Here is a 6,941-nt window from a genome sequence, read left to right as displayed (position 1 = left end):
CTGATGGTAACTCAGCACCAAAACTGGGATTACTCTGTGTGGTTTTGTTCTCCCAGTCGCATGCCTGCTGTGTTGCACAGGCACAACACCACGCGTGATCTCTGTGTTTGTCGACTGCGGCGTGTGGTACAAAGGTTAAGGTTGAAGGCTGGGCCCACAAAGGCATTTCAAGGCTGGAAGGGATGGTCACCTCTCTAGGTCCAAAATCAAGAGTTTTCACACTGCCTTGCAACTGTGAGCTAGTGCTAGTTTCTATACAGACCTGCATTTCCAGATCTGAAGTTCCCTGTTAAACCCGGGCTTTGCACCAAACATCGTCCCTTCAGATTCCCCAAGGGAAAAACTGTGGAGGTCAAAAGCAGCAAAGCTGTTGTCGTGATGGAGATGGTTATAAAGAGGAAGTGGAGAAGGGGTAAATCCCATCTCCTTGGGGAAACCCCTGGATTGCGTCTACTCTTGACAGATGTCTCTTCTTTTCCTTACTTGCAATCCACCCTGTGCTTTCCTCACTGCTAAAAATACAAGTGAATGTAGTTGGCTCTACAGATAGGACAATGTTATCAAACATAGTAAACAAACTGGAAATAAACCACTTTGAGTTATTGACATTAAGTTATGTTTTGAGGGGGAAGAAAAAAAAAAAAGCAAAAATAAAAAAAAGCCAAACCTGCTTTTTGGCAGAGGTGACTTCACAGTGTATCATGTACCATTATCTCATCAGGTCTATATCAGCTATGTTAACTTTGCATGTTGTCACAGGTGCTGGGAATGACCCAGAGGTTTTTGGCATCAGTCTGGGGCAGCTCCAGGTAGATAAAATTTACTTAGTTACTTTATTTATGTACAAGTCTCCACTCTAGCTCCCACTCTCCTGCTTCCACCCCCACCCACACGTTCAGTGTGTGTACAGACAGACCTGCCAGGGAAGCCAAGCCCCTTCTGGGCCACAGAGCATGAACTCTTTTCCTTTTCTGGGGAGGAATACCTGCCAAATGCTGTGGAGCTGGGCTGGCGGGCTGGGTTGGTAGAAAACTTTTCTGTCTCTGCGTGTCTCTGGTCTGGTTTAGCAAACTTCTGAAGCAGCAAGCCCGTATGTTTCCCGCTACAGTTGATCTTTGCACAGAAATTAAGTGAGCATCTCAAATACCAGAGCTTGTGTCAGCTATGGCAGGGCACAGCACCTGACAGTTGCATTGCTGGGGGTTGAGAGCAGCTGAACTGCTGCAGACCCCTTCTCAGAGGCCTCCGGTGCCCTCCCGCCCTGTGGTCCCCAACTCGTTCAGACCATCCCACTCATTATTTGCTTTGCTAGCAAACTGTCTTCAAGGAGTGGAAAAAACCCAAGATGTAGTAGGAGAAAGGTCACAGCAAACAAATTCTGTTTTCTTTGTTATCTGAATGCTCGGGGTTTTAGCGGGATGTCTCAGTTATGTTAGAAAGTGCAGTTCCTCTGTGGAAGGCTTTTGTATGCACCTTCTGATTCCCTAATCACTTTTTTTTAAACTCAGATTCCCTATCTGGAAGGTGGGGATAAACTTTTCCTGGAAGGATGTATTATCTTGGGAGGAGTAGCTACAGGGAAATGAGTGGTGTTAGTGTTTGGCTACTACCATGGGGAAAGCCACCTAAGTTGTTACAGACCAAGTCCACTAGTCTTTTGTTCATAATGGAATCAACACACTACCCAAATCAGTTTTCAGTGTCTCACCTAATGCTGGCTGTCCCATAATGAGCTGCACAGCGTTGCAATTTCTTTGTGCCTATTGTCATTTCTCCAACCTAAAACATTGAGTCAAAAACATCTATTACGGTTTATAAAATACACACATTCTAAACAAATAGTGCATTTTCTTAGTTTTCTTTAGGGTACTTCAGTCTTAATTCAGGTTGTTAGTCCTTAAATAATGAATACTTGTTATCCACTATTCCACATTATGGATTCACCTCATCAGCTTCTCTGAAATTGTCATGTTCTTCCTACCTAGGAGACACAGGTTAACAATCTTATCAACTTTCCTACAACCTTTAACTGAGAGATATTTTGTGGCATTTAACTAATGACAGAGTAAGGTACCCATCAATTAAATTTTCCACCCATACAGCCAAACAGTTGGTGCTAGGATACGGTCTTAGAATTATGTGTAATTTTAACTTGCACAGGTTACAGAAATCACATACTGTACTTTATAATCACCAAGTGTAGTTTATACTTAATTATTCAGAGTTATGTGGCCTGAGTTTTCTGTAACGCCTTGAAAATACAGTCCTGTGAGTTCAGAGCTTTGTAGAAGAAAGCAAGAATTACATCTTCATCTTTATTCATAACATGATTGACGAATAACAGCCCTGCTGTGCTCTGAGCTCTCCTAGAAATGAGCTTCTGTGGGAAGCTTGAATCTTCTGAGAACAAATTCTGTCCCTCCAGTAAGTACAAACTAAGCCATTTATCTCAAATTCCTGAAAAACAGGTGTGCTTTTCTTAATTTCTGCTTCTTTCTTGCATGTCTCTTTCTAGGAAGAAACATCAAAGACCTACTCTTTGTTTCCACCAAATGCATAGTGATATATAAGATGTGCTTGGGAACAAACTGGAATTCCTGTACCCCACTGTTGTTTTTGCAAAAGGAAGAGACCAGACATTCAGGGAAGAAATCCCATCTTTCATTTTGTATTTTAACAGCTCAGAAATGGTGGTAGTATCTCAATTACTTCTGCACATGAATGAGCTGTCATTTATTTCAGCTTTATTTGCTGCATTACGGACTGCTTGTTTTGCTGAAGTAACCATAATAGAGAAATGCAACACTCCCTGTGCTCTGTGGCCATATATATATATATCACAGAGCAGTGATATATGACTAGCACCAGCTGTGGCAGTGGAGCTTATACAGCAAGATTTGTGTTTCTTACAGGAGTAGGTGCTATAAATATAGCTATAGCCAGCAACTTGTTCTTTACTTTAACAATTTATTAATTAATTTTAACAGTCAAGAGTATAAGTAACTGATAAGAAGGCAGAGCTTCTTTGAGCAGATTATCCACATATAACCATGGTTTAAGAAATCCAGCTTCAGCTGTAGCTCTTCATCACAGGTCAGAACAGCCTTCTTTAGCACCTGAAGTGCTGACTGTAGATATTCCACATTGCAACTCTTGTTTGATCTGTTCCTAAGAAGAAATCAACCTGTTCAGCAGCCAGGTAATTATCAAGTGCACATTGTAGGAGATGCCATCAGACTGGTTGCATAAACCGTGGACTAGTGTAACACATCAGCAAGCCTCAAAGAAAGGTTTTACTCTTCTTTCAGAAATGTCTCTTTTTATTTTGGCACTGCATACTAATATTTCTTTGTTTCCACACCTCTGAGTACATCCCTAAACCCCTCCTCTTGGTCTTCTGGCCTGGCTCTTCTTCTCATGCTAAACTTCTCATCCATTTTTTTCCCACATATGTAGTCGCATAAGGTGCATGGATGAACTGTACATCTTATTATACTGATCAGCATTCTCCCAGCTTTTCCTGTCATTTGGCAGCACCCACGGCAGGCAGGATGGCTGTCTGCTCCAGACAGACCCAAACTTACCAGCAAACCGGGTTACAGAAACATTGACTGGCAGAATGGTCTGGGCTGGAAGTGACCTTGGAAGGTCATCTAGTCCAACCCCCCTGCCATGGGCAGGGACAGCTTTCACTAGATCAGGTTGCTCAAAGCCGTGTCCAACCTGACCTTGCACAGGTCCGGGAGCGGGGTCTCCACAGCTTCCCTGGGCAACCTCTGAGGAGCACCGGCTCACGGGAGCCGTGTGTCAGTCAGCGTCAGGAACCAAGTGCCAGCCGGCAAACTTGCGTTTTGTCTTGCGTTTGGAGAAACTCCATCTCCCGGGCTGGAAAGCAGGGAACGGGGAAGTGTGTGTGTGTTGGGGGGAGGCGGGGGGATGGCGGGAAGCTGCCCTTCCACACAGCGTGTCGTCCGCTTACTTGCTTAGCAGTTTTCCATCGTGCCACTGACATCAAATGGACAACGCCTGGCGTTAGTAGGGCGCAGCACCCGGTGCCTTCTTATAGTCACACCAAACCAAACCAAACCAAACCAAGCCAGCCACCTCGCGCAGAGTTGCACTCCTCGTTGAAAAGCCGGCGGCGGGGAAGGGCCGGGACTGGCTGTCAAACCCTCCCTGCTGCGTTCCGCGGGTCGACACCGGCGGGTCAAGGGCGGGCGAGCCCGACGGCAGCTCCCGCGGCCGCGATAAGCTCCCCCAGCGCCTTCGCTCCGCTCCCCTCCCCGCCACCGGCCCTGTCCCGGGCGGGCGGGGCACCGAGACGCCCTTAAAACCCGGCTGACTCCGGCATCCTCCTTCCTTCCTTCCCTCCTTCCTTCTCTCCCTCTTTCTCTCCCTCCGGACCCCGCCGGCAGCATGGGTAGGTACTGCGGAGCGGGCAGCGCCCCGCAGGTGGGGTGCGACGGGGCGGGATGGGGTGGGATGCGGGTGGTTGCCCCCCGGCCGGCCCGGGAGGGGTGCTGCCCGCAGGCTGGGCACCCGGGGGGCTACTCAAGCCGCCCCTACCCCCCAGCCTCCCCCCGATCCGGGGAGGACCGGCAGCCAGGGGCTGGCTCTGCTGCTCCGTGCAGGTCTGAGGGCACCTGCGGGTGCTTTGTGCTCCTTTGGACCGTCCCCAGCTGCTGCTCCTTCATCAGTCTTCTCTGTCCCTCCGGGGCAGCGTTTCCTCTGGCAACGCTGTAGCCAAGTTTATGTGAACCTGCCTTGAAACCTTGGTGAAAGCCAAGGGATGGTACCTCAGCCCTGTAAGGTCTGAACCCTTAGCAGGTAAGGTTTATCTTAAACTTTTAAGGCATGTGGAGTTTAAAATCCCAGCACAAGTGAAATGTGGTGTTTCTCACAGCTGTTAAATAATGCTTTTTCATGAGAATGTTTACCTAGGTTTGACCTAATCGGTGTTTTTTAAATACATAGAAACACAGCTAGAAGATCCAGATAAGGGCAGAGGCCATTTATCTAGTTAATCCTGGAGACTTGTGCCTGTGTAAACTGGAATGCTGAGTAGTAAAGGCACAAATGATGCTTTTCCATGGTATATCTGACCATTGCCCTTCACTGAACCCTTTAGTGCCTGGGCATGTTAGTGTTCTTCTCCTTACAAGCAGTTCCTGAGCTGGGGAGACCTTGTCCCACTTATGGGAGGAACCCTGAGGTGCCCAAAATATGAGAAAGTACCACTGCAGCCTTGGCAGGCAAATCTGTGCTCTGGGGACAGGCAACCATAGTGGTGGGCAATGACAGAGATGAGCAGGCAGAGGTTCGCAGGGCCCCTGCCCAGAGGGGCAGCAGGTCCTGTTGGCTTGGGAGGCCAGCTGGGAAAGTTGTGATTACTCTAGGGAGAGAGAGTAACCTAATGCAGCTGTGCCTGCTCAGGTAACATCAGGTTTGCTGTGTTACTTGCTTGCCTTCATGCTTTCTGTGTTGGTGTCTTCTGGAAGAGCAAGGTGTGAAGCAGAGACTCTGGGAGTCACTTGTCCTGGTGGCGGGAGCATCCTTGCGTGGATGATGTAAGGCTGCTCCAGGGATCAGAGGCAACAGACTTGGTTGTGCCACGAGTCAGGTAGCAGGAGAGCAGATTTGCTCTGGAGCCAGGGACTTCCCCAGGTGACAGTATGGTTGTGTAGAGAGATTTAGCCTGGCTGCAGACTTGGGAGTATTGCAGTTGGGCAAAGTTGCTGTGATGGGTGCAAGGAGCAAGGCAGGTGCTCCCTTCTCCTGACATGCACCCTGAGCAGCAAGAGCCACAGCATTCCACAGCATCTCTGCAGCTGCAGGGAGCCATGCTGGTGGGAGGTGATGGGGAAGGGGTCAGAGCCATGAGCCTGCCCCCACCTTGCCTGCAAGTGCAGGAAGGAGAGTGTGACCCACCCATAAATAAATATTTAGATTCAGTGCCCAAGCCAAGAACTAAGTGCCTTCTGTCTTTACACCATTTAAAAATATTTTAATATCTTAAGGGAATGCAAATACAGACCTGCCCAGAGTTTTGCTTTGAAAAATGTGAAGCTTTTACGTATGTTGTGGTGAAAATGAGCAGTTCTGCAGGTTGTTCTCTGTGGGGAGACAATGAGAGGTACTGAAAATTGCTCAAAGGAGACACTGTTTCAAGGTGCCACCAGCGAACCCCAGATTTATCACTGAAATTAATGAAAAATGCTGGGTGCTCAGTGCTTTTGTAGCTCTAACCATGAAGCTGTCTGACAGTGGACTTCCTCAGACACTTTAGGTGCCTGTGTTGAAATACTGGTTTTAATCCATCAGGAGTTTTCTGACTCTGTAAAAGGAGAATAGAGGGATAAAGTCAAAACAGTTGAGAAATAAGTTTACCTCTTCAATGTTGAAGTTGGTCGATGTTGTCTCAAAAAAAATGCCTTTGTGATATCCCCTGCACAGGGTTTCTTGCAGAGGTGATACTTTTACCTTCTGGAAAGGAGAAAAAAAAACCCTAATCAACTAAAAGTTCATTGATATTTTTATCTCAAGGCTTAACTAACAGACAGAAGTGAGCTGCTCAATCTGCTGTTTCCTGTACATGGCATTTTAATGCTTGAGTGCTGGAAAGGCCAGCAAGTGAAAATAATTAAGAAGTTGTTATGAAGATAGTCAATGACTAACCCCTTGGTATCCTTCAGTATATCTGCTCACGGGAGTCATGTAAGGAACATTACCAATAATTTTAATGGCTCAGGTATCTGCCTGTGCCCTGAAATTGGCATGTTAGCGTTTTATGGATGTTACTTGTTTTCTAGGAAAATGGAAAGCCCATAGTAGGGGGGTTGGAACTAGATGATCTTTAAGGTTCCTTTCAAACCAAACCATTCTATGATGTTATGTTCTTGAATTAGCTGTCTCTATCATAAAGATTGTCATCCAAGGCAGTG

The sequence above is a fragment of the Apus apus genome, chromosome 1 (genome assembly GCF_020740795.1).
Source record: "Apus apus isolate bApuApu2 chromosome 1, bApuApu2.pri.cur, whole genome shotgun sequence".
NCBI lineage: Eukaryota > Metazoa > Chordata > Aves > Apodiformes > Apodidae > Apus > Apus apus.
The sequence above is the reverse complement of the archived record's forward strand: the minus strand, read 5'-3'. Positions refer to the sequence as shown.